Below are 27,890 nucleotides of genomic sequence, written 5' to 3'. Positions count from 1 at the left end.
CTTTGAATCACATGCTGCTTCAATCTGACTTCACAACGAAAAAGCACTCCTCGTAGGTCTGTTCAATAGTTTTACTAATAAAAACCCACGAAACAGATAACACGGGCTAACAATACGATGAGAATTTCTTTGAATCACATGCTGCTTCAATCTGACTTCACAACGAAAAGCACTCCTCGTAGGTCTCTGTTCAATAGTTTTACTAATAAAAACCCACGAAACAGATAACACGGGCTAACAATACGATGAGTTTCTTTGAATCACATGCTGCTTCAATCTGACTTCACAACAAACAGCACTCCTCGTAGGTCTCTGTTCAATAGTTTTACAAATAAAAACCCACGAAACAGATAACACGGAAACACAAGCGTACAAACATCTAATCTGTACTGTGTGATTTTACTCTAGAACTGCAACAGCAGTTGTAAAGGACTGGTTACAGGTTTCTGTGAGAACATTACAAAGCCAACATAATTACAAGTTTACAAACTACTGTATACATTTTTAACCCATTCAATTTCACAAATTTCATTAGAAGAGTCGTTAAGTCAAAACTATTTGTTAAATTCTCTTTTTACTGTACATCATTGTCTCTAATACAATATGATTGTGTTAGGTGTAGAACAGAGTCAAACAAACTGACAGACAGACACAGAGAGGTAAAGAGATGTAAATACATCAGTACGCTTAATTGTTTTATTGTTTTACTTCAGCCCGTAACCGGTCCACATGGGACCTGAGACATGTATAAAACACGCCTCTTTGTTGCCAGAATGTACAAGTTCAAGGATTAAAAGAAAATCGATGTTACTGATAGAAAGAAACATATATTTAGTCACAAAGCATAACTGTGGCATATTTCAATGGGTATAAGTGCAGTATACGTCTCACAAGACACAACATACTGCATTTCGAAATAAGAGGTAGGCCTGACGTTGATTCGGCTCTGTATCACAATTTCATTTTACACGTTATAATTTTCTGGCATAAAGAAACTTTAAAAATACTCAAAAAAAATTAGCATAACATTTACAGTTCCTTGACTTTTCATTTTGGGACCTTCTATCAAGTTTGAAGTTAACGTTCTGAGTATGCTTTCAGGGTTCAACAACAATTTTTTCTTATGTTTCTTTAAAGGTTATTCTTAACTTTCCTTAAATTATCAACGTACTCCTGGAAACTTTTCATTCATTCACTGATACATACAAGCTGAAAAAACCATGCACACTCCAGTGTGAGATGAGAAGTTTAGCTTATTTGTGTGAGGTCTCGGCCCTTTAGTACGGCCCACTTTTTGTATACCGTACTCAATAATCAACAATTATTATTCAAACATTGAGTGTTTACAATTTACGAACACATGTAAGCATTACATTTACACGACGAGCTGTTATATACTTCCTGGAAAAAAAACAAAATCGAATTAACGGTATGCAGAGTTCAAACTACGTCACACAGGGGCGACTGAAACATTAGCAACTGAGTGCGCAAAACATTGAAAGTCCACTGGTTGAACAAACTTCCGAATATCTCATCATATAACTGATAGTGAAACTGACTCACACCGCAGTAACGCCGAGCTCTCCAATTAACGTAAACACGCGGATTCTTCTTTCGAAAAGGTCTTGCAAAAACGAAAAATATTAAACACTTCAAAACATTTATCTGACCTGTTACCTTAACGTGCTTAGACTTTCCCACGTACACCAAGCTCGTGGTGACGCCAACTTGTGTCTGTGCGTCTGTTTACTTTTGAATGCTTTTCCACGCAAGCGAAACGCATTTCAGTTATGCTTGGAAAAATAGGCTTAAGATGCTATACTAGACGTATCACGGTATTTCATGAGCAGTTTAACCACGCTTTTATATGTTGTAACATAGTTTTGAGTTTCTAGCACGTTATATTTGTTGTAATAAACACTGAAAATAAAAAACAACAAGTAAATGAAAAATTTCCACAGCTATTTATCAACTGAGACAAATTCACAAGCATAATGTCGTATTATACGTTACGCTTTCTTTGCTAAGAAGAGCTATGTGTACGCATTCAATTATACGTTCTCCCGATATAAATACTGATGCATAAATTCAGTTTTGTTTATAAACAAGTTTCGAATAATAATTTGAATATATAAACACACATACATATAAGTGTGTGTGTGTTTACTGTTTTTAGCCTAGTTTAATTACAAGATTCCTGTTATTTTCAACTATTATTTTACAGCACAGAATTGAAGTTGCTTTTAAAAAAATGAAAAATATACTGTTTGACCTATTTTACAGTTTAACAATGGTGTGATTTTTGGAAGGCTTAAGCCATAATTAATACTTTTTAACTACGTTCTCTTAATTAGGTATTTTTATTGCATTTTTGAGGTCTTTAAAGGCAAGCCATAAGTGAGAAAATCCTTCGAATATTCTTCACACACAAAAGGAAAACAACGGATGGAAATGTGAAACAGAGTGTCTCTACGACAAACTTACATTTTGTATGTTCTCATGTAAGTTTCAACTTTGGTTAATAATAACTAGAAACTTACAATATAGTTAATATCAACATCGTCGTCGTTATATTTGTTTTAGCAGACGATGAACCATACACTCCAGCTGATGTTTCTACACCACTACCTCCCCCAAAAGCGTGGGCATGTGGATTAATTTCCATGTAACAGGTTTTTACAACTATGTCTAGATAAATACGCACACTGGTATAATATTGTGCTTTGTTTCTTAACAAAGAAAGCAGTCCCTATTACCATGAAATTCCAATGTCATATTTCACATTCTGTACCGTTTTAATAGTAGTCGTGCTGGTAAAATATATTTAAAAAAAAATCATACAAGTAATATATTTGAAATGTGTTGGTGGTGAAGTTTAATAAAGACACAATATGATTTAATTCATCTACATGAATGTTAAGTTAATACCAAATCAGTATATGCAACTACAATTACTAATCTCTCAAAAGTAAATGATGATATCGTCTTAAAACAACTAATCAATTAGTGCTACGAATAAAATTACATTCTTGAACTTACCTGGTTAAGAAACTTAAAGAATATTAAAAATGTGTTCACTGGCAAATTCAAATTTCTAGAGAATTTGTTAAAAATCTTAAGACCCTCTTTCTTGTTAATTTCCACGAGCTTCAAAAATTATTATTGGTTTATGTTTGACACAGTGAATTGTTGTCAGTTGGTTGTAAATATCCCCTGGCAATTAGCCAATCACTCAAACTCTATTAAATTACCAACATCATCGTTTAGTGAGTAATAGGTACTTAACGTAAAACCCCAATGTCGTTTAATTGAAACGTTTTTCATTAAATCAAATCATGCTAAAGATAAACAAAAACTTAGAATAGAAGCGTTTTGAAACCCTGTCATGAATCAATACCTATTACGAAACAATCATTTTTTCAAATCATCAAAATTTCGAGCAAAGAGAATATTTGAATGGCACGAGGAAAGTTCACCTCCAAATACTTTTACGACATAATCAATGCTCAAAAAGTTAGAACTTGTGCGGGTAAATAAAAAATATTGACGCAGGATTGAGATATGATCGAAAATCTATACAATTACATGCTTAACTAAAAAGTTTTTTTGTTTTTTTAGTCAGAGCCATGGTGCTGGTTTCCATGGTTTCAATATTGGTCATCTCTCATGGGAGTTGAAACAATGAGAAATAAATAGTTTTGTTTTCAGTTTACTTATTGATTAAATATTATTTTCTTACAAGTTACAGCTTTTACAGTAAGTAAGATTTGTGTTTGAACAGGTACGACGTTTCGATCACTGGTGCGATCATTCTCAAATACACAAGTTTTACTGTAACTTGTAATAATGAGAAATAACGATTTTTCAACCATTGCTCCAAGTTGAAACATTTGGGTGGAATTAGTACGACGCTTCAAAACAATTTAAAATCCCATGATGAAATAATTTTCTTCGCAACAATGATCGCAACACACCAAAAACATATTTTATACTCTTACAGTAGGGAATATTTTTTCTTCTTCTCAACACTCAATATACACCAATTGATTCTATCGACTCTCCGTTACGTTTGTTACTCTATTACCCGACCCAACGCCATCAAGAAATTATACTGTGGCGTCTGTCTGTTTAAAAGTAACTATTAACTTATCTTCCCTATGAAAAATCCAACTGAAACACTCAAACTATAATGTCATCCTTGCCAAGTTGATGTTACTACAGCAGAATTTCTTTAAAGGTTGTGACTTTCGTTTCGTTTAAGAAACGACTTTATTGCCCAAATGAAAGTTCAACGAAAATTATATTGCTGTTTAACTTTGAGCAATTATTGATTGGTTATGAGGACAACAAATCATTTTGTTGCCCGCAATCACCAGACAGTAACCGTTTTCAATTTTACTAAAATCTGATTAATTAGCAACTTTCATGTCTTAGTTTTAACATTTCATTGATGATTCTTGATCTCATTTCATAAATCATTAAATAAAAATAAGATTTAAAAGTTGTTCAACTGTCAACATATAACAGCCAATCATGTGATCATGGCAATAAACGTATAAAGTACGTACCCGTCTAACTTCCACACAAAATTTGCCTAGAATAGCGGCAAGATTTCTGACGTTGTAAATTAGGCCTAAATGAATCAGTATGTTTTCATTGTGCTGCAAAAAACTCGTCTACAAAGTTCTGCCACGGCGTTACGCACACATGGAAACGGCCTTGAAAACCAGGCAAGCTAATGCGGTTTGTTGCCTAGGTTTCAAGGCAAAACTGGAAAATGTTTCATACTTCATGATGCGATCTCACCCAATCACGGCAGAGAATTCATACTAAGGGGTAGAATAATGAATTTTAATTACAAAAAATTATTCAATACAAAAATTTGCCTAATAAATGTGTGATCCAATCTTCATACTTTCTTTGCTACTCCATACAAGAGCTTCCATCCTTGTTTAGCAATACAGCCTCATCAACACATTGTGTTGGCAAAATATATATTTTGCCCAACCAGTATACTTCAGCTGAACAATCTTTAAGTCACCAAGTCACTTGCTGAGTATAGGGAATCAGAAATGTCTGAACAATCTGATGATGCTAAGGTCTTTGGAGAAGATATGACAATTTGGACATCAAATGCCTAGCTGATGATTTCAATAGAAACAATGAAATGTATTACAAAATATTTAGCTTTTTAGATATTGACTAACTTTATATGTAAATAAATGTTTGTGTTTCTAACAAATAAATATTTCTTCTTCACTACCACCCCAATATCATCTATAGAATTAAGAGTTCTGATGGATGAATATGATAGTCATTTTATTATTGTTACAATCCTGAAGTGATGGAAGTACATGTACAAACAACTTCTATGTTGTTTTGTTTCAATATCTGTGCTCAGCTTTTTAAAATGCAAACATATTTGTTTGATATTTCTGTCTACTGTTTCATTTTTTCCTCCCATTCTATAAAGCTTGACTCATCCATTACTGAGTCTAAGATATTTTACATATACTTACTGTTGCTTGCTTTATGGTACAGTACAGATTAAGCAAATCCACCCTAACCTTATAGTAAAGCATGTTTGTTCCCAAAAAAATAAAAAATGTCCATCAACTTTTCTAAGCCTTTATTTCTTTATATGGTTATTAAATGGTACATTTACATTTGAAAACACCTCATGAATTTGTAATAAATGGTCAAAGCTTGATGTTTTAATACTAAATTCATACCACTCAACTACAAAAATAGAAATACCTTTACATATTTCACATACAAAATACTTTAGGGTCAAAAGGCAAGGTCAAAGATACAGTAGTAGTTCCATCAAACTTCAGATGTTCATTCTAAATGCAAATCCTTAAAAGAAGATTACAATATCTGGAAGTATTCCACACATTTCAATTCCAAATACTAAACTAAATATAATACATCATTATTCTTACAAGTTTCAGTTCTAAATAACAATCGAGACACAATATAGTTGACACACAATTTTAAAACCATCCTATGTGCAAATCCATAATTATTATTTGATGATAGAATTATTATTTGTAAAAAAAATGGTACTATATCAGGTATTACATTACATCTATTATATAATTTAACAAAAGTTCTAATATAATATATAATGCCATTTAATCTAGGTAATGTAATGTTTATACAAGTATCAACGTATTAAATGATGGTATCTCTTCCAATTCTTAATTCACTTAGTGACTCCAACAGTATAGCTTCAGAAATAATAATTATGCATGTATGTGTTTAAACTAACAATCCCCATATTTACACTAGCTTGTCTTTAGTTGACTGCTACATTACAGGAATTACCATCCATGAAATGAGCTTAAGAAAATGTTTTTAACACTGAAAAACCAATTATAAAATCAGTGTCTTGCATGTTATTCAACTATCTATACAAAGTAAGCTTCATTGGTTTCCACTCTGGTAATTTATCACTTTTCTACATAACTGACAATGATGAGTCACAGGGTATCAACACATGGAAACAACTAGCAAGAAAAATACACTTCAACCATACCATGCAAACCATCAGCTACTCTAACAGTTGCCTCAACCAAGTTTCATGAGAGGAAACATCATGATTCCTGCTTTGAGTATTTTTGTCAATTTTTCTACCTCCACACTGACAAAAAATATTACTTTAAAGTTCAGTATTTTATTTATTAAAACTAAATTTCTTTAAGTTTTAAATTATTAATCATGCTGAAACAAATTTATCATAAGCTTTGGATATCTTTCTAGTTACATTGTGTGAGGCATCCAATTTCTTCTGAGATAAATACAGGACAGACATACTTCATCTGGTCTCCAGTAATTAAGCCTAAGCAAACTTCTGGACATTTAGTTTTTCTACCATTAAGTAAAACTGTGGTCACTTACCTTCTGAGAGTTCCAGTTCCAACTCAGCAAGCTTGTCTCTGACATCTGGAGGTAGACTTGCTATGTCAATATCTTGGGCCATACTAGCATGTAAATATGGTGTCTTCCTTCTTCATTTACATCCATGGGAGAAAAATAAAAGTTTACATAAAAATGTATACACTTACAGATTATAAATGAACTGTAATGAAAAATAAACAAGTAAAACATGCTATGCAAATATGCCACTAACCATATATATATACACAGAACAGCTGTTCTAATTCAAACCTTCCTGTGGTGATTTGAATCCATTACCCACATTCAAGTGCTTGTGGAGACACTCTAATAGTATGGTGTATGCATATGTTATATACATAAGAAATATTAACCACATAGAATTTCAAATAAGAGCATGATACTTACAAGGCTACTTACTAGTACATGGACTTGTAACTGTTAACAAGTACTACAAGAAACATGTACAATAACATGTATACTGATGCATACATTATGCAAAACCTCACACTACCTGCAGCAGATAAATTTTACAGAAGACAACTTATGAAATTTCACTCACAATCACTGAACACATTGATCTAAAGTGTGTTTTTTCAATAGTTACTTAGTTTAAATGAAACTGTAGGAATTCTAGAAAATTTATATTTTTAGTCTGGTAAATGAAAATATGAATAAGGGTTGTATACGGGTTATAAAATTTGCTATTTGTTCACTACAGCTGAAACATTTTTAACTTTTTCATTGCCACATTTGTAGACAAACTCTCCCAGTACCCGATTTATTTTTAGATACACACACACACACACACACCACATTTTACTATTTCATTACTTATCTAAACCTGAAATATCCTTTATTCCTAGTGTTACAAAATTCCAAACTCACATGGCAATATCAATGACAGTGAAAATATTAAATTATTGCATAAAAATTGAAGTATAAGTAGTGAAATACAAAATTTTATTGCATGAATTCAGTACAATAGTTATATCTTAAGATGGAAAATTAAGAATATTTTCTTTTTTCACTTTAAGAGATACTCTTTCCAAAAATACAAGATAAAAGTTCAAGTGTAAACCAGCAAGCGGCAATAAATTTGACATAACATCCATCTACAAAGGTATCTATAGAATGGTTTTATAGTTACAAGCAACCCTATTTAAGGTAGTAAATACAAAAATTACAATTTTGAGAGTAATTTCACTCAGAATAACAACTAAAACTGGTATAATTCCATTAAAGTTAATGAAGAGAGCAATTTCTGTCACACTTAAAATCTTTGTTGAAACAAATAAAATGTTCAATCATGGATAAAAAGAGTTTAAATATCCATTTTTATTTAGCCATAAGATAATTTTTAACACACTAAAACCTGAGAAAATTAATTATCAATGACTGATTTTCATTAACAAATATAATCTTTTTAAACTAATGACCATATGTTTCCAACACATTGTGTCTAAAAGGTGAACAAGTAAAAAGCAACTGGTATAATATTCTTCAAAAATTTAAAATTGACAATTCCCAATTTCTATGAACCAACTCATGCCACCTTCAGCATAAGCAAGTTCTCAAAAACAACTACCAGAGCCCTCTTACAACCAACATAAAACAAATTTGCATTTAATTTTTACTTCCTTTTCACTTTTAAATTCTAAATAATAAAGACAAAATTGTTTTTGTTTTAAGGATTATTCATATTATAAAATAATTAAAATATAAAAAAAGTTGAAGAGAGATCAGTAGGGAAAGCATATCTTTAGCAAACTTGTTCACAAAGAAATCTGACTGTTGAGATCACTTAAGTCACAAGAAATCAACTAAAAATAAAACTGAGCTATTCTAATATGTGTGGTCTCAAACAGAAAACCAAATTCAAAGTTTTAAACTATATAAAAAAAAATATAATATTTAATAAGTACCTCCCATTTTTTGTTCATAAATATGTTGTGGCTATATGAATTTGAAAATATTTGTATTTAAAACAATTATTTCTGTGCTAATTTTTTTCTACATTGTCTTTCTGACAAGTTATGGACTGGTAACTAGAACACAAAAGTCTAGTTAACCAGCTGTGAGAGGACAATACCTCTCACAGAGACTACAGTATAAAAACTGCTCTCCATTTTATTTATGTATAAATATAGATAGATAGACACACATAATTCAATACAAAATGCAAGAAAAAAGTTAAAATTCATAGTTACTTTTTAAGTGAAATTAATTTCTGTTCTAATGAATGATGAGCATCTAATAGCACTCAGACAAAATTAGCTTTTGTCAATACATATATGGATGGGACAAACCTATCAAAAACACAAGTGGTTTGATTTATTTAAGAATAAAATGGTTACTGAATCACTGTGTATAAGGTTCATGCTTCACTCTGGTTTGTGGTAGAAAAACAGGAAGGGTGAGAAACTTAGAACAAAAATATACAAAAAGCACTACTTTACCATTCTCTGTAAAACAACTTAATTGGTTTATTTTTAGACACTCTACCCATATTGTAATTCAAAGACATATATAAAAGAAAACAACTGTATGCATAGAAAAAAAAAACATTTCCCACTTTCCTGGGTTCAAATTTTTTTACTGTGGATTAAAACAGTTAATAAGCAGTTTTAATATGAGCCATGTTTATTATTCCAAATTCATAAAACTGCTGAGGTCACTACAGTTACAGGAAAACAGCTAAACTTGTCCTCAACTATTCTGGTGGAGAGGTGCATATGGCTATATTTAAGTTTGAAAATTGTTTTTAATTTTTCTATAGAAGAGGTATGGCTATGATAGGCCAAACAATTTTCTGTTGCAATACCAACTACAGTGGTCTTCAGTAGTAAATAAATCTTGATTCTCACAAGTTTGCAAAAGACAAAAATAAAAAATACATGCAATTCAGCTCAACTAAAGCTTTTTATATAACAGCTAAGTTCCCATTGAAATTCATTCACCATTTTGTGTTAAAAAGCAAATCAATCAATGTTTTGCTTGCTACTACGTTTTCAAAAACAGTGTAAAAGAATTGATCAAAAAAACAAAAAAGGTTTTGTAGTCTGTAATAAATTGAAACTAGCGGCTAAGGTATAAAAAACATAAATTATCGTTCTTGTAAACTAAAACAAATAACCACAATACTTCCAGTGTATAATAGATCCATGAGTCATTTTTCACATCATCAAAGAAAAATGCACAAAATTTTACTTTAAGTTTAAATTAAATGATGAACTTTCTTCAATAGCTATTTAGTTGTCAAGCTTTGGATAACCAAACACTATTTTTGATACTAAATGTTCTTCAATTCTTTAATTTTTAACTCATTCTTGGTAACAATCCATCAAGTGATGGTTAACTCAAAGCTATTTCTGATAATAATACCTCAAATCCTTTATTTTTAATTTATTTTTTCTCAGTTAACTACCTGTCACATGCTGTGTAACTAAATACTGTTTCAAATAGTGCTTAACTTCAAACCCTTTATTTTTTAGATCTTCCTGATAACTATCTCTCAAGTGCAGGTAACTTAACACTCTTTCAAATAGTAGTTAACTTTATCCTGTACTTTTTAATACTACACATTTAATGTAAACAATCTTATCGTAAAGTATTCGCATCTTTTAGCACAAGCAAGATAGTAAAAATATTCTTTAATTCTTGAATTATGGGATTTCGGAAATGGAAATATAACTATTAAATTTTGATTGATAGATTATTTTACATGACACTAACCAAGGTAATCAATCATACCGATTAATCAAGTTAAATGCCAAATTTTTGTCCCAAACCACATCATCAGGCAACTCTAACCAAAAAATATAATAATAATAATCTGTCTAAGAAAATGTCTGCATTTAGGCTCCTGTATTTAACATATGTATGACAAAGGACTATTTGGTCCTTCAAGGCTATCCCTTCACACAAGAAAAGTAAACCCACCCTTTATTTTTCAGGTAATAATCAATTCTCTTAATATATTATAAAGTGCCAGCCTCTACAACAACTGAAAGCTAATCATTCTGATAGAAAAATAAAACTGTCTGAACTGGAGCCTGGTCTGTATTTTATAAATCATAAACTTGTGTCCTCTTATTCTTCTATTCTCTTCAGAATTCAAAACAAAGAAATCAGGAGCATTTATTTACTTTATCCCTGAATAACCATGTAAACTTTAATAAGATTGTCTCTTCCATTAATTTTCTCAAGAAAATATACATTGAACAATCTCAGCTTATAACAGTAAGATAACCTTTCTATTACTGGAAACATCTTAGTAGCCTTACTCATAACCCTTTCTAATAAGTCAATATCCATTCTTAAACATAAATCTACACAAAGTGTTATAAGTGAGGCCTCACTGGCTTGAGTAATTTATCTACTACTATGCCAAGATACTTTTTTCCTCCATCACACTATTTTGTGGGTTATCATCTATGTTGAAACATATGATCTAAATTATGAAAGCTACAATGCATTACCTTGCACTTACAATAATAAAAGGTCATTTGCCAAATATTTGTCCAACTTACCAATTGAATCCAAGTCATTCTATAATAGCTTAACAATCTGAAAAAAGCTAGAAATACCTAATAGTTTAAAGCAATTTGCAAACTATATTCATTTACTAATTATGCCCCATCCATATCACTAATGTTCATAAGAAAAGGCAAAGCCCCAAGCACTTACTCCTGAAAAACTCCAGTAATAATACAGGACAGTTTAACTCCATAAATAACAACCTCTTGCTTTATCCCATCCAACCACCCTACAATTTAATTACCTCGTCTTTCCCTAATTCCTATCAATGTGATTTTTTAGCTAATCTTTTGTACGACACTTTAACAAAAAGTTAATGAAAATCTAAGTACATTAAGTCTACACCATTACTTTGTCCAGATAACAAGTAACATCCTTTAAAATATATATAACAAATTAATAAAATAATAATAATTAATAATATGATTATTTTGAAATTCCAGTTTATAAGTTATTTATCAATAAGATACATTTTAAAATAGGGGTGAGATGAAACTTTGTATAAAGAATGAACTGCATCCTGCTGGGAGAAAAAAAAAAAGAAGTGGATAAAGAAGTCCACTCTGAACAAACTACTGTTAAGCTTGTATTAGTCATATTAGGTACTTTATGTTTAATTTTAGACACAATGATTGGGATTGTATGGAGACAAACAGTGAGAGAAAGAGGTTTCCTGAAGTGATTCGGGATAGTTTTCTATATCAAATGGTCAAAGAACAAACATCCTGTAGGAACACAAGTTTTCAGTTTTAGATTTATTGTTAACCACTAATGAGAATGAGGTTTCAAGAGTTGAAGAGTAAGGAACATTTAGGGAAGAGTGACCACTACTTAATTAGGTAAGACACTTTGCTACATTTGGAGATAAAAGTTAACACTCTCCTTACTTAAAATGTATTTTTGAAAGATACTCACTTCTGCACACAGTTTAGCTATCTTCCTTCTGCATCTGCCTAAGAGACTTGCATGCCACTAAGCACTTGCACTCATAACTTCATTCCTTGATGAAGCAAGACAAGGTATATTCTTTGCCTAAGAAATGAGGAGGAAAGAGGCAAATGAGCCCCACATGTCACAGGGACAGGCAGAATGAGAACATGAACATCTGAGTACTTGCACAGAAACAGTAGGTGAGCTAATATTTGTAGTGTGGTTAGGGTGAGTTCAGACCATACCTTGTGTGCTCACCTCAACTCTATAGGATAGAATCCAGCTACAGGACAAGTGCACTTTAGTTATGAAGTTTTGTTTTGTATAGTGTGTGCTCACCTCTACTCTTTAGGATAGTGATCAGCCACAGGAGGAGGGCACTTTGGTTATGCAGTATTGTTTCGTATAATGTGTGCTTACTTTGACTACTGAACAGATGCAGGCTGCAGGAGGAAGGCACATCAATTAGGTATTATAGTTTCATATAGTGCATGCTCATCTCACCTCTACTGTACAGACACTGGCTGCAGGAGGAGGGCACATCAGTTATGTATAATGCATTGGTATAATGAGTACTCACTTCAAGTCAACTGAACAGATGCTGGCTGCAGGAGGAGGACACATCAACTATGTATCATGGTTTCTGTACATTGTGTGCACACCTCGACTCAACTGAATAGTCTCTCGCTGCAGGAGGATAGCACAAGTGGTACAAGTAATAGTTTAGATGGGTGACCTGTACTACACTGACATTGTCACTAATCCCCACTTCTCACTTTATTGTGCAGAGCCAATCCAGTGCAGATTCTCCACAGCCCATCACCCCCGTGACTAGGAACTTAAGTGGCAACGGTCTCCTGTGCTCCAATCAATGAAGATGGAGAACATGTGTTGGGGAGACCCAGAGAAATACCCAGATCCCCATCAAACCTCCAGCTGGAAAGGTATTTTACTGAAGAAAGTGCAATGGGTGGCTACAAAAACATTTTTAAAAGCCAGTAAGTGCAAGCCAAAGAAGTGGGCAGAAAACTTCTCCAGTGGTGGCTTTTTCCATGACAGTCCATGGAATAGGAACTGTCTGGATGAGACAACTGGGTAAATATGAATACCATGAAGATACCTCAAGTGGTCTTGCAGAACACCCCATGTCACAGCAGGGACTTGTACAGCCAGGGCAGATGGTCCAAATACTTTCTGTTATTCTGGTTCAAGGAGGATTTTGGGTAAGTATAACCTGAGAGGAAGCATCAGCAATGTGGTGGAATCCTATGAAAGTAAAATGGGCCCTGAAAAAAAAAAGGTACATATTCCTCTCAACAGTGGTGGAGTGATTGAAGAATGGCAACTGGAGGAAACTAAGATCCAGCAGGAGAGTAAACAGACAGATGGTGTAGATAAGGAGAGGCAAAAGCATTGAGAGTTGTCCACATGCCTACCTGGAGTAATTCATCCCACAGCAAGCAAAGTTACAAATACAAGGGAATGAGAAAGATAATAAATCAAATGCAAAGAAATGTGAAAAATCCTGCAAGAATCGACAACAAGAGAAGTTAACTGACCTGTCTGAAAAATGGAACTAAGGGTAGGGACAGATAATGGTGGGAACCCAGATAGGGAGAGAGGCCCTTGATGAATAATACTGAATAGGACACAGGAGCTGATCCAGTTCCTACCAACCAAACAGGTGAACCAGAAGGAAGGTAGATAGGAAAGAAAGTACAGCTACCCTCCTGAGCAGTCAAAGTCTGAGGAAGAAAAGATCAGTATGGGGAGATAAGTATACAAGTACAATGGAAGAGGGTGCAAGAAGCATCCATAGCATAGACAACAGAACAACAGTAATTGCAGGTGGGAAGGAATAAATAAGTCTGGAGAGAAAGATGGTACAAAAGGAAGAAGTCAATGGCTTAAACAGGGCATGCATTAGGGCGTGCAAATCCCCATTAAGATCTCATTCAACAGTTGGAGTAGATAGAGGTTGGAGAAGAGTACATAGGAAGAAATACACATGTGATACTGGGAAATGTGAAATGTCATGAACAAGGTTGCCTAATAACCTGCAAAGGAAAAGGCTGAAAAACATGGACAAATAGCCAGGTAAAAAGGCAGAAAGGTGGTTCACAGTAGGACAGCCAGGACGAAAGGAGTGGAAGATGGACTAATAAGATGTCTTTTGGATGGTTGATACAAGAAATTACCTTGGAATTGACTGAGCAGAACATGACTAAGTGATCCATCAGTAGGAGCAGGAATGGGAATACACCCATGAACAGCGAGAAGGTCAAGCATGTTAATGTAAAGAACACTTTTCCCACATCCAAATGCCAGAATTGCAACCATGTACCAGTGATGTGCCTCAATCAGAGAAGAAAAGTATTGGTGAAGAGAAAGAGCCAGCTTAACAGGTGATAAGGGAATATCAGGAATAATATGGGTGCAGATCAATTCCCAGGACAATTCCTTGAGGAGAGAACAAGTTCACAAAGGAATCCTTGAAAGAAATCCTTAAATTTGTAAGGTCCACTAAAGGAGGCATATGTGTGCATGCCCCAAAGGAATGAGGGGTTCCAGGGAGCCATAACTGCCCAAAGTAAAGGAACCTTATCCACAGGAAGAAAATGAGAAGTGCAAAACATGGTGACCAGATACACCAGAGCTCACTGGCAAGGAAGAGAAGGCTGAATTTGGCTGAGTCAAAGGGTAAAGCAAGGAACAGGAAAATGATGGAGAGAACATAGAATACATATTGAGGACAGGTCACGAGTGAAGTAAACGAAGGTATCTGATGCATTGACCATGACCAACCACAGACCGGGTAAAAAAGACTATAGACAGTGTTGTAGGGAAAAGAAGTGAGAAGAGAAACCACGATGGAGAAAAAAAAACTGTCAGCAGTAAATGACACCAACAGCAGCAGAAGAGATAGGTACCCACAGGATCATACATATCCAACAGTCACTGACAAGAAGAGTGTTGAAATAGATTTCTAGTAAAGGGAAGACTAGAAAAAGAGAAGAGCATGAAACCTGGAATGGGCAGGTTAGGGGTAGACTGATTTAGATAAGAAACAGAAGAAAGTGATAAGGGCAAGAAAGAAAAAAAAACCTAGAAAGATAACAAGGACAGAAGCCATATAACATCAGTCTAAGTCACCAGGAAGGAAAGAATCCCACGGAACACATTTGGACAAAGAAAAGGAGCCCAACAAATACCAGGTACACAAAAAAGGAGGAAGGAGTACATTCAATTGGAATGTAACCCGACCCAATGAATCCTAACAGCAAGGGAACAAAGGAAGGAGGAACGAGGAACAGAGCATAAGAAATAGACAACCTAAGTTGGAAAAGAGAAGGGAACAAATATCTACAGAAAACCTATCTGAAGCATGATGAAATACCTCAGATAGAAAGTGAAGTTAGGAGAAGGATACAGGAGGGTAGTGAGAAAAAGATGAAAATATGGAACCAGAAAGTGAAATAGATACCAAAGACAGAGAATTGAGATAAGGAAAGGAAGAAAGTCTATAAGTCAGAACAAAAAGAGTCACAGATGCAAGAAGAATGAGGCATTCAGGTGTGAGAGAGAGAAGCTATTAGAGAAAAGAAATGGTATAAATCCTAATAACAAGCAAAAAGGAAAGACAAAGAGACCCCCATGGAGTAAAAAAGAAGAAACAATAAAGAGCACAGGAAAAAGATAAGGAACATACCTGAGAATGAAATCCAGAAAGAGATTGGAAGTTGAAGGTTGTGTCCTCAAAGATAAGGCACTACCCAAGGCAAATCAGATTAAAGTGGTAAGCCAAAAAAAAAACATTTCCAATTCAGGAAAAAGAATTTCAGCTGATGCACAAGGAAAATAGCTAGACTGTGTGCAAGGTGAATAATCGTCTGAGAATTTTAATTCCTAATTTTCAGAAAGTTAATTTTAAGACCATTAGACATGATTTATCATTAGTGAATTGGGATCATGAGTTAATATGAGATGATGGACAAATTGGGAAAATTTTTAAAAATACCTTGCTTTTAATACAAGATAAGCATCTTCTTAAAATGAGGAAAAGAATAACAAGGAAATCAAATCTAACTAGATTATTATAAACAAAAGAGAAAATCAAGGCTAAATGCTTCAAGTTTATGATACTTAAATTGACAGATGAGTTAAAAGATTTACAGAATTATATAATGGCTAGTGATTTAGATACAAAATAAGTTAAGAAATCCAAAAGGGCTAGATGATAAAGTTGAAACTAAAGCATGGATTTTTTTTTTAAGTATGTTAAAATTAAACAAATTTAAAAAGGGGACTGAGCCCTTAAAAAATGCTGATGGCAAGGTGTTTATTGAAGGTTATATGACAGCTGAGCTTTTAAATGTTCTCTTCTGTTCTGACAAGAGAATTCATTAGCAATATTGTAGATTTTGAGCATCCTATGGGAAATACTGGAATTGATATGACTTAGGAAAATATGAATCCCTTCCTCATAAGTAGAAAGAGAGAGAGATTAAAAATAGATAAAAGTACTCAGACCAGAATGTTTTGAAGAGAGTTTTAAAGAAGTTAAAAGATAAGATATGCAAACCTGTTTCAATAAACAGTGGACCTGAAGACTTAAAGAGTTGCTAATCTTCCTCCTATTTTTCAAGGTGACAAGAAATGCTTAAAATTATGGAACATTTAGTCTTACTTCTACAGTGTGAAAAATCCTAGAGAGACTGATAATAAAAGCCTTGCAAAATCATAAATTAGTGCCAACATGGATTCATTAAAGGAAAATATTGCCTTACTAGGCTGTTGACATGTTGTTTGAGAATGTTATCTGGATGATGAAAGGGTGTGGATTTGATGTACTTAGATTTTCATAAGTCTTTTGATAAGGTGCCACCAGAAAACCATACTGGTGGGAATTACGAAGAAGACTAGTTGACTGGACTGTAAGGTGGCTGAGTGAAAGAAAGAAGAAATTTATTAACGGAATCTTGTCAAACATGACCCTTATTACTAGTGATATGCCTCAGAGATCAGTATTTGACATTTGCTTGTTTTTTATTTAAATTAATGATATTGACATGGACATAATTAGTAAGTTAGTAAAGTTTGTTGATTACATTAAACTCTTACAAAATTCTTGCTGTAATTATGATGTTGAGGTATTACAGAATAACTTGAATCAACTGGTAAGTGGGAAAAATATTTAAAAAATGACCTATAATTATAATAAGTACAAGGAAATTTGTATTGCATGCTCAAAACAGATGGGAACCCACTTAGTAACATGACTGAAGAAAAGGATCTTCGCACAGTGGAGAATAAGTCACTCAAACCACGAAACAGTGCTCTGTTCCAGAGCTCAATGATTTAATCAATTATCTATGAGCAGCAATTGCATCTATTTATATCTTGTAAACTAATCAATTAATCAAAATTATTTTTGTTTCTAATTATTACTGTTTTTCGGTATTCAAACAATCAAATTCCAATTATATCAACTGCCATGAAAACAATAAAATAATCAAAATTATTGTTTTCAAATATTACTGTTTTCAATTATTTCAACAATCCAATAAATTAAAATATTACAACCAAACTTGCTTGCCCTGTCTTTTTATGGAAAAACTACTAAGACACTATCAAATTTTGAAGTACTAAATAAAGGGAGGGTAACTGGCTGGTAGCACCCACTGCCAGCTTTGTTTTTTTCCATTGTTGGTGTTTTTCTGTTGTTGAGCTGCTGATTAGAAGGAAAACAACTGGCTGGTAGCACCAACTGCCACCTTTCTTTCTTATTTTTTTTTATTTTGGAATTTGTAGGTACTATGGTTTGAAGAGCACTGTACTAATTGAATAATGGGGCTATTGACTGTCCAGCTAGCAAATACTGCTAGTCACCCAGTTATACTCTGTTTTAATAGTAAAGCCAATAGCGTTTAAGAATATATTACAGATATACTGATTACATGCCAAAAGAAGTGATTAAATCTAAAAAAATCACTAGTTAGGCTTCACTTGTAAAAGTGTGTGGAGTTCTCCTCAGCAAAAAATATATGAAAAGCCTAAAAAGTCAAATGTTTGGTTTTGATGTCCTTATATAACCAATAATATTGACTAAGGATGGGTTATCCTAGAAGGCTAGTTTAAGATCTCTTTACTTATTTTCTCTTTTTGAAAGAAGTGTAAAAGATGATGTTATTGAAGTTTACAAGATTATGAGATGCAAGATTTGTAAAAGACAAGCTAAGACAGGTTTATCTTTCTAAGGATGGCTGACTTATGGAACGAGTTGTTATCAGCAAAAGTAGAGGCCAGAACTTAACAGAAGTTTAACAAGGTAACTTATAATTACCTGTAAGGTAAAGAATTAGTTTAATTTTTACTTTTCTCAAAGGTGGATGTACAAGGATAGCCTTTAACGAGAAAAAGGTCCCTTGATGTCCACATGTCATGTTACGACTGCAAAAAAAAATCTTAACATCATGGTAGATAAGTCTCTTAAGCCATTGAGGCAGTGCTCTGTTACAAGCAGTAAAGTTAACATAACATTATGATGTATTTATAAACATTGATAAAAATCAAAAATGGTAATTATCTCTCTATATCAATCACTGGTTAGGCCTCACTTGGAGTACTGTGTACAGTTGTAGTTTCCTTATCTAAGAAAGAAAACTGATTTATTGGAAAGGATTCAAAGGAAGGTTATTAAGATGATTCTAGAGGTGGAAGGATTATCTAATGAGGTCAGGTTAAGATCTCTAATTTTCTCTTAAAAAAAGAATGGTAAGCTAAAAATATTTTTAATGTAGTTCACAGGATTATTCAGGAAATCCTAGAATCAAAGACTTGATTTCTTTGAGCTGTACCCTGAATGTAACAAGATGGGAGATCACAAGTTTAAGATTTGAAAAAGACTGGTTAGTCTCCACTTAAAGACAGTTTTATTAGCCATTGCATAGCAGTTCACAGAATGGCTCCGAGTTTTTTCTAAAGTACAGACTTTTAGCTCGGAGCTCAGTCATCTCTTGACTGATTTGAGATCTAATTACAGTTTTGGACTCAGGAGGTGAAACCCTTTCGATTGATATATTTGACCACACCCATGGTCTCATAAATGAATTTACTCTAAACCTGCCTAAAAGAATTTCAATGCGAGGGTAGACTTGTAGAAATCATGATGAGTAAAAAAATTGAATCGGGTATACATACATCCCATGCTTTGTATTGCTGGCACACAAAAAATATAATTAATAAAAAGGAAAAAAAAGGTCTCATAAATTTATTTACTCCAACTCTGCCTAAAAGAATTTCAAATGCCATGACTATTGAAGATTCCCTGTTGTTTTTCTAACAGAGTGATTAGCTTATGGAAAGAGTACTATCAGCACCAGAGGATACCTGCACCTTACGGAAGTTTAGGAGGAGAACTGATGAACACAAAAGAGTACTATCAGCAGCAGAGGATACCTGCACCTTATGGGAGTTTATGAGAACTGATGAATACAAAAGAGTACTATCAGCAGCAGAGGATACCTGCACCTTACAGAAGTTTAGGAGGAGAACTGATGAATGTATTCATCAGTTCTCCTCCTAAATTTCCGTAAAGTGCAGGTGTCCTCTGCTGCTGACAGTACTATTTTACATTCATCAGTTATCCTCCTAAACTTCTGTAAGGAAAAGAGTACTATCAGCAGCAGAGGATACCTGCACTTTACAGAAGTTTAGGAGGAGAACTGATGAATACAAAAGAGTACTATCAGCAGCAGAGGATACCTGCACTTTACAGAAGTTTAGGAGGAGAACTGATGAATATAAAAGAGTACTATTAGTAGTAATGAAAACTAGCATCTTATGAATTAAGAAAACAATCAATGAATACTCGAAATATAAAGGGTGGGTTTACAAATATTTTTACTTCTCTCAAGAGTAAGTATGCAAGGACACTCAGGAGTAAGTATGCAAGGTCACTCAGGAGTAAGTATGCAAGGTCACTCAGGAGTAAGTATGCAAGGACACTAAAGAGTAAGTATGCAAAGACACTCTTAGAGGAACAAATTGTCTTTTTTCCTAATTTTAAGTTATGTACAACAATGCATGTTTGTTTTATTTGTGTTTCAAACAGGCCTTATAAATCAAAATATGCTATTTTCTACAGAAAATTACTATACAAACCTACTTTAAACAGCTTTCTTGTCAAGTATAGTTGGCTACTACAAAATCAAACTATTGGTCTAAAAGTAATTATCTGTCCCAGCATCATTTTGCAGAAAAAAATATTTTATACCAAGAACTATTCTAGCAATAAGTATTCTTTAAGCAGAAAATTTATTATCTTAATCAATTCTAAACACATTAAACAAATGAAAATAATTATAAAACAATACCATATTCTTCACTCAACAATAATTTGGTAGGTAATAATTATATTTCCCTTTTGCACCTCACCTACACATGTTTACCAATTTTAATATTTAAGTAATTTTCCTTCTCAATTATACCAATGTTTCTCATATTTTTTCAAGCTCTTTTTTTTAATCTCAAGAAAAATAATTTTATAAAATTGACATGGTTAAAGCTTGCTGTTGTAGTGTTTATGTCTCAGACATCTCAAAAACACGTCTGAGTAATTCAATTGAATTAAAAACACACAAACTGTCCCCTCTCCTGCAAAACTGGATATAAATGATTTTGCAAAGTTATCTAATATGTTTAGTGAGAAAAAGATTCCAAAACAGATCCTTGTGAAACTTTAAAGAAATATAAGCCTTTATTATTCAATCAAAATTACAGACAGACAGGAAAAAGAAAACTTAATTTAAACTTAAGAGAAGATCAGATGAGTGTTCTAGATATCAGGGTTAAGTTTAAGAAAAGAGGTTTCTCTGTTTTTACTTAAGAGTCTAACTTAAGAGTAGGATGGTAGTAGAGAATTGGACAGCCTCCTGTTATCCTTGGAAAATGAAAAGTGGACATCTAAATTTAGGACAATTATAAAATAAAAGATCTATAATTATCAACAATATCAGAATTTTCCTTAGAACCTATTATTACAAAGATACAAAGCAGATTAATTGAACCAACATTTTTTCATCATCCCTCAGTACCTAGGTTTTTAAAAATTAAAACATTCAATAATTATCTTTTTTGCTGCATAATTTATATTTAGGCAAATTTAATCACTGTTTAATGTTTAACAAATTTAAATGTAGTTTTTCAGACAGCTTAAGTTGCACAAGAAGAAGCAATAGCAGTTGTTAGACAACTTCTTTACAAGATTTGTTTTAATTTAAAACCTAAGTAGAGTAAATCATACTCATAATCCATACTATGCCGTAGTAATTTGTATCAATACTATTAGTATTACTATTAGTAGCACTAATACTTAATACTAATAGTAATATACTATAAATTGAAGTTAACATCAATGGCATTGTATTCTCTAATATTACGTTATTAATATTAGGTTTAACAAATTCCATACGATATATAAATAATACAATTTTCGAATAAAATATAATGAAATATTCATTATTAGTAAATAAAAAAAAGTACCGGTAACTTCCAAACCCAACTGTACTTGGTTAAATAAGGGCCACAGCTCGAGTCGTAGCCGTAGGCCGACTAGACTAAAAAGGCTTAAGTTTCTTTAGCATTTACGTAGGATGTGTAGATTCCATTCGGAACGCGAGTCTAAATTAGACGAAGTCAAGTTTTGCGTTACACTAATAAAAAAACAAGAACTTTAAATCAAATAATATCACATACACAGCAGCTAAATGTTTCTATGCTCTGAGATATAAAAATTGGGTGGAAAATGTGCCATTTCATACACACACCACACTACGAAAACACAAAAGTATCAAACGTTTTACGGCCATTTACCAGACCCCACACGAATAAACTATTTATCTATTCTTTTCTAGGTGTCACTATGATAGAGAAAATTACTTTCATTCAATTATATTGTAAAATTAATGTCAACTTTTAACTCGAAAACCTGATAAACATAAATAAGATAGGAAGTTATGAAAAATCTTTCTTATGTTACAAATGTAAAAAAAATCTAATACATTTGCTTTAACCCAAAATGTTTTGTGTTGTTATATTCTACGTGCACTTTATTGCCATCTTGTGTTGATAATAAGAACTGTAATGTTTCTTCGTAAATAAAAAGATCTATGAAAATATATTATCGTATTATTTGAAGTTTTAAGTAAATTTAAAAAACGCATCTAGTCTTCTAGCCCCACCTATCCAAAGTTAAAATACTTCATTTATTGCAACCCTTTAGTTTCACATTATTTTCACCATTACTTTTACATATAATTTCATCTTATATTTTCTACTCACAGATATAGTTACTCAAGCGTTTCAATGGTGGTTAATCCTCTCACACGTATGATACGTCATTCATTAAATCAAGTCGAATGGACAAGTTCTGTTTTTGCAAACATATTGTTGGTGTGAACATGCTTTATAGTCACTATGACAAAAACCTATTCACTGGATAGGTGAAGTAAAGAAAAAGTGTCATTGACCACAATTCAGATCTTCACATTATATAGCCGCATAATAACAAGTATAATAAATGAACTTAGAATTCAGAAAATTGTTTAATCTCGAAGTCTAAGTTCAAGGGAGGTCCAGTTCAATTTACACTTTGACCAACGTATTGTTACGTCTCCGTTTGTTAATTAACTTTCCGTAACTTCGTTCCAACGAAACTTTAACGACACAAGTCTTTACTTAATAAAACTGGTTTATTCTTTCCGAATATAACTTTACCGATACACTCAACTTCAACAATCGCGCTAAACAAACGCTATAACAACGAACATCAATAATACTTCTGACCGCAGATCAGTTACTCACTATCTACACAGACATTACATTAATCATCTCGCGTCACGTTGTCCCCTCTTATATATACCAAACTACCCTATATCTAGCAAATACTAGAGCATTCACCAAGATACGGGATAGTTCTAGAAACGTGGCGTCACTGTAGTCATGTGATCTCGATGACGCAACAGTATGTTATTGAGTTATACTAATTTCGGAGAATTCCACTCATCATCAGTAACCCTGAACACAAGTTAACCAAAGAGAGATATGCTGGACCTATATCATAGTGAAAAGTATCAAATATATTGCTGGTATGAACATGCTTCATAGTCACTATGAGAAAAATCTATACACTGGATAGGTGAAGTGAAGAAAAAGTGTCATTGGCCACTGTTAAGTTCTTCACATTATATAGTGGTACAATAGTGACTATAAATCACGTTCACACCAGCAATATATTTGATACTTTTCACTATGATATAGGTCCAGCATATCTCTCTTTGGTTAACTTGTGTTCAGGGTTACTGATGATGAGCGGAATTCTCCGAAACTAGTATAGCCCAATAACACATGTTGATCAAAGTGTAAATTGAACTGGACCTCCCTTGAACTTAGACTTCGAGATTGAATCATTTTCGGAATACTGAGTTTATTTATTAAGGTCTATTTCTTATTTTAGACTTAACAAAAAACTGGATTTATGATGCAAATTTTTGTGTCATTTGACAACTAGATATACACAACCATATCTTTTGTTATAAGCTTTTAACTACTCTTTTAAACATACTATTCAAATATATTATTACCTGTTTAATATTGTTGCTTTTATTTTTTGAAAATTCTTATAAGTGTTTTATCTTCAATTAAAATGAAATTATCAACACATTTTGATCAAAACAAGCTACATATAGATCAGAACTAGAAATTTAGTCAGTAATTAATATCACTGATTTGATTTACCGGTCCAACTAGGAGTATGCAATGGCATAAAACGTATCGAATCATAAGTTAAGTAACCTCGTCATTGGCAATATCTTAGGCCATAATCCAAAAAACATCTCACGAAGTTTAGCCAGTTTAGGAGATTTAGTTCGCCCTAATACCACTTCTACTGAATGCACTTTTAAAGATATGCAGGCCTGGCAGTTTCGAAGCGAACACAAGAGAGCGTGAAAAAGTCGTGTATTATTTAATATTTTAAAGCAAGGTTGTACATTTCAAAACGTTTGCATACTTTAATTTGATCTTAAAGAAATCATAAATTTAGCAAAACGTCATTTTCAACTGTAACCTGTTCAAGTAGACTGTTAAATCCCACAATTTAATCACTGTCCTCCAATTCCTAGTGAGTTCACTATAGTATTTCAAATGATCAAACTAGACTGTTGTCAAGACCACAGAATCTACAATTATATTCTACTACTATGACAACGTTCAAAATTCTTAAAGCAACTTTTCCAAACTGTTTTTCTTTGAAGGTTTTAAACACCCAAATAATGTTTATAGATTCTAGTCGCACTTGTACAATTAAATGTTTTATTGTTTGTTTGTATTTAAGCACAAAGTTACACAATGGGCTATCTGTGCTCTGCCCACCACGGGTATCGAAAACCGGTTTCTAGCGTTGTAAGTACCACTGGGGGGGGGGCCAATATGTTACTGAATGTTCATTAATCTACAAAGTAATAAAGCCTCTTTTTATTGCAACTAGACTTTGCATAAAGTTAAGTAAACGATGTAGATATTTCGGAGAGTGCATTAAAAAAATTTATTAAGTTTTCATAAGTTCTGTTTACAACAGCGGTGAAGGTTTGATTTTAATACATTACATTTTCGAAACATAGAAAGGTAGACCTTCAAATAATTTGTGAAAAACATATATCTTCTCTCGACTTCCTTTCTTTTTTCCTTAAAACGTAGAAAAGCTTTTTAAACACATAAAATTTATTATCTGCTTACCTATTACGTTCTCAAATTCATGCTGTTATTGTACGCTGATTTAAATTGCCTGGATATGTCAAATTGCGTAGAATAATATTTTTTTTGTGTGTTGGAAAATATTTTCAACTTGTATTTATCAGAGGAAATGAAAATGAACATACTTACAAAATTTGCTGCAGAAATTGTTGTTAACAAACAAATGTTTTCAATATTTGATCGCTGATAACTTTTTAACAGATGTTCTGTTTTAGTGTCTCTGTTTCTAAATTGATAGTTCGATCCATAACGTGGCCCGGCATCGCCAGGTGGTTAGGGCGCTAGACTCGCAATCTGAGGGTCACGGGTTCGAATCCCCGTCACACCAATCATGTTCGCCCTTTCAGCCGTGAGAGCGTTATAATCTGACGGTCAATCCCACTATTCGTTTGTAAAAGAGTAGCCCAGGAGTTGGCGGTGGGTGGTGATGACTAGCTGCCTTCCCTCTAGTCTTACACTGCTAAATTAGGGACGGCTAGCGCAGATAGCCCTCGTGTAGCTTTGCGCGAAATTCAAAACAAACAATCGATCCATAACGTCGTGAATAATATTTAAATATATATCTAAGTAGCCCCTCCCCCACTCCCCAAGTGGACTAGCGGTGTGTTTGCATATTTCTACTGCTAGAAACCCGATTTCGATACCCGTAGTAAGCGCAGCACAAATAACCCATTATGTAGCTTTGTGCTTAACTACAAAAACAACAAACAAACATGTAAGTAACATGGATTGGATAAGTTAATTTCAGAAGAAAAGCATCATGAAAAAGACAGATCACTTCGTCCCCACAAACAATAACTACAAAACAGTAAAGTTTTATATTTTACAATGGTAATGTTCGAAATTATTTGAACTATAGCACTCGAAAAGGTATCAAACATAATTGTACATTAAGTTACAAATGGGATGAAAATAAAAGTTTATTTTTGGTCCTTCCTTCTTTTTTATTTTAAAAAGAAAGAGTTTTTTATATGTTATTATTGGTTTAAAAAAAGGAGCGTCGTTAAAGAATGACTTGAAATATGTTCGTTCACTGATCTGAGCTCATACATCACGACCCCCAGTAGCTCAGCGGTAAGCCCGAAAGCTTATAACGCTATAAACAGGGTTTTGCTAAGCTCTGATCCTCTCGCAGTAATTATAATAATATTAAACAGGAATCATTCACCAAGAGCTGGGGGAAGGAAAAGGTCAAATGAGCCTGACCCTCCCGGGTCTATACGATGCCGAAAAGAACGGGTTTTGCTACCCGTGGTGGACATTAATAACTCATTGTGTTTTGTTTTTGAATTTCGCGCAAAGCTACACGAGGGCTATCTGCGCTAGCCGTCCCTAATTTAGTAGTGTAAGACTAGAGGGAAGGCAACTAGTCATCACCACCCACCGCCAACTCTTGGGCTAATCTTTTACCAACGAATAGTAGGATTGACCGTAACATTATAACGCCCCCACGGCTGAAAGGGCGAGCATGTTTGGTGGGACGGGGATTCGAACCCGCGACCCTCAGATTGCGAGTCGAGCGCCTTATCCACCTGGCCATGCCGGGGCCCATCTCATTGTGTAGCTTTGCGTTTAACAAAACAAACTCTAACGTTCCTATAGAGTCAACATAGTACAAGTTTACTTACTCCGCTCTTTTATTTTTGCATCACAGAAGGTTAAGAACAACGATAAACTCAGAGACTATAATATTTTCATTAGAAAAATAAAGTATTATATCTGGCTGATTTCATTTTCCAATTTTTTATCTTATGTTTTTTTTTTGTGATGAATTGATAAATTTCTTTCGCCATTTGTATGTTTCCTGCAACCTTGTTTCACATATCGATGTGGGCCTGGCATGGCCTGGTGATTAGGGCACTCCATTTGCAATCTGCTCATTGCGAGTTCGAATCCAATCACAGGACATGCTCGTGGGGGCGTTGTAATGTGATGGTCAACCCAAATATTCGTTATGTAAATAGTAGCCCATGAGTTGGCGGTGGATGGTGTTGATTATCTGCCTTCCCTTTGGTCTATGACTTCAAAATTACGGACTGCTAGGGTAGATAGCCATCGAGTAGCTTTAAGCGAAATTCAACAAAGAAACAAACAAACCGATGTGTAAAGCCAGCAAGTTATCCTGACCTTCTTTGTTCCTCAGTGGAGTTGGTTGATTTGGTTGGTAACCCAAGCTACTCTGAAGTTAGTAAGTGACCTTGATTTCTTAACCACCTGGAGTTAAATATTTGTCTACAAGAGTTAGCAACTCGTACTCGGCGGTAAATTGAAATTAATAACAGTATGAATCTCAAGAAGTGTTGTGTTATCTTGAATATTTGTCTACAAGAGTTAACAACTCTTACTTTATCTTTAAAGTTTGCCTACAACCTAACATTCAAATGAAGAATTTTAACGTATACAAACCATTTGAATGTGTCAACTGGAACCTTGATCAAATACATTGCATAAAACAGCTAGTTACCGAATTTGTCTAATTCTTTTATTATTAAACCAGTAGATGGCGCTAATCCAAGGTATTTTGAAATGAGCAAACCAATATCAGTTATTAATGTTAAAATATCAGGGAGTGTGGTAGCGAACCACATTTAGGGATGGGTCCGGTTAAAAATGGCGGATTGTACACTGAGTGGTCACAAGTAAATAGACACCTAATTTTTCGTCATTTAACTGATTAATGCTAACTAATTTGTGTTCACAGAGCACTT

General features: G+C 33.5%; 1 long non-coding RNA gene across 1 annotated transcript; it reads right to left on the bottom strand.

The window, feature by feature from the left end:
* Positions 1–5,622: 5,622 nt before the first annotated feature.
* Positions 5,623–22,379, bottom strand: LOC111083014. Its single transcript, XR_002610068.1, has 3 exons — positions 21,913–22,379; positions 6,904–7,013; positions 5,623–5,859 (listed from the first exon to the last, which is right to left on the bottom strand). It is a non-coding gene; the product is annotated as an uncharacterized LOC111083014 (long non-coding RNA).
* Positions 22,380–27,890: the final 5,511 nt, after the last annotated feature.

The sequence above is a fragment of the Limulus polyphemus genome, unplaced genomic scaffold (genome assembly GCF_000517525.1).
Source record: "Limulus polyphemus unplaced genomic scaffold, Limulus_polyphemus-2.1.2 Scaffold289, whole genome shotgun sequence".
In the NCBI taxonomy this organism is placed as follows: domain Eukaryota; kingdom Metazoa; phylum Arthropoda; class Merostomata; order Xiphosura; family Limulidae; genus Limulus; species Limulus polyphemus.
Note: the sequence above shows the minus strand (reverse complement) of the source record. Positions and strands in the feature narration are given on the sequence as shown.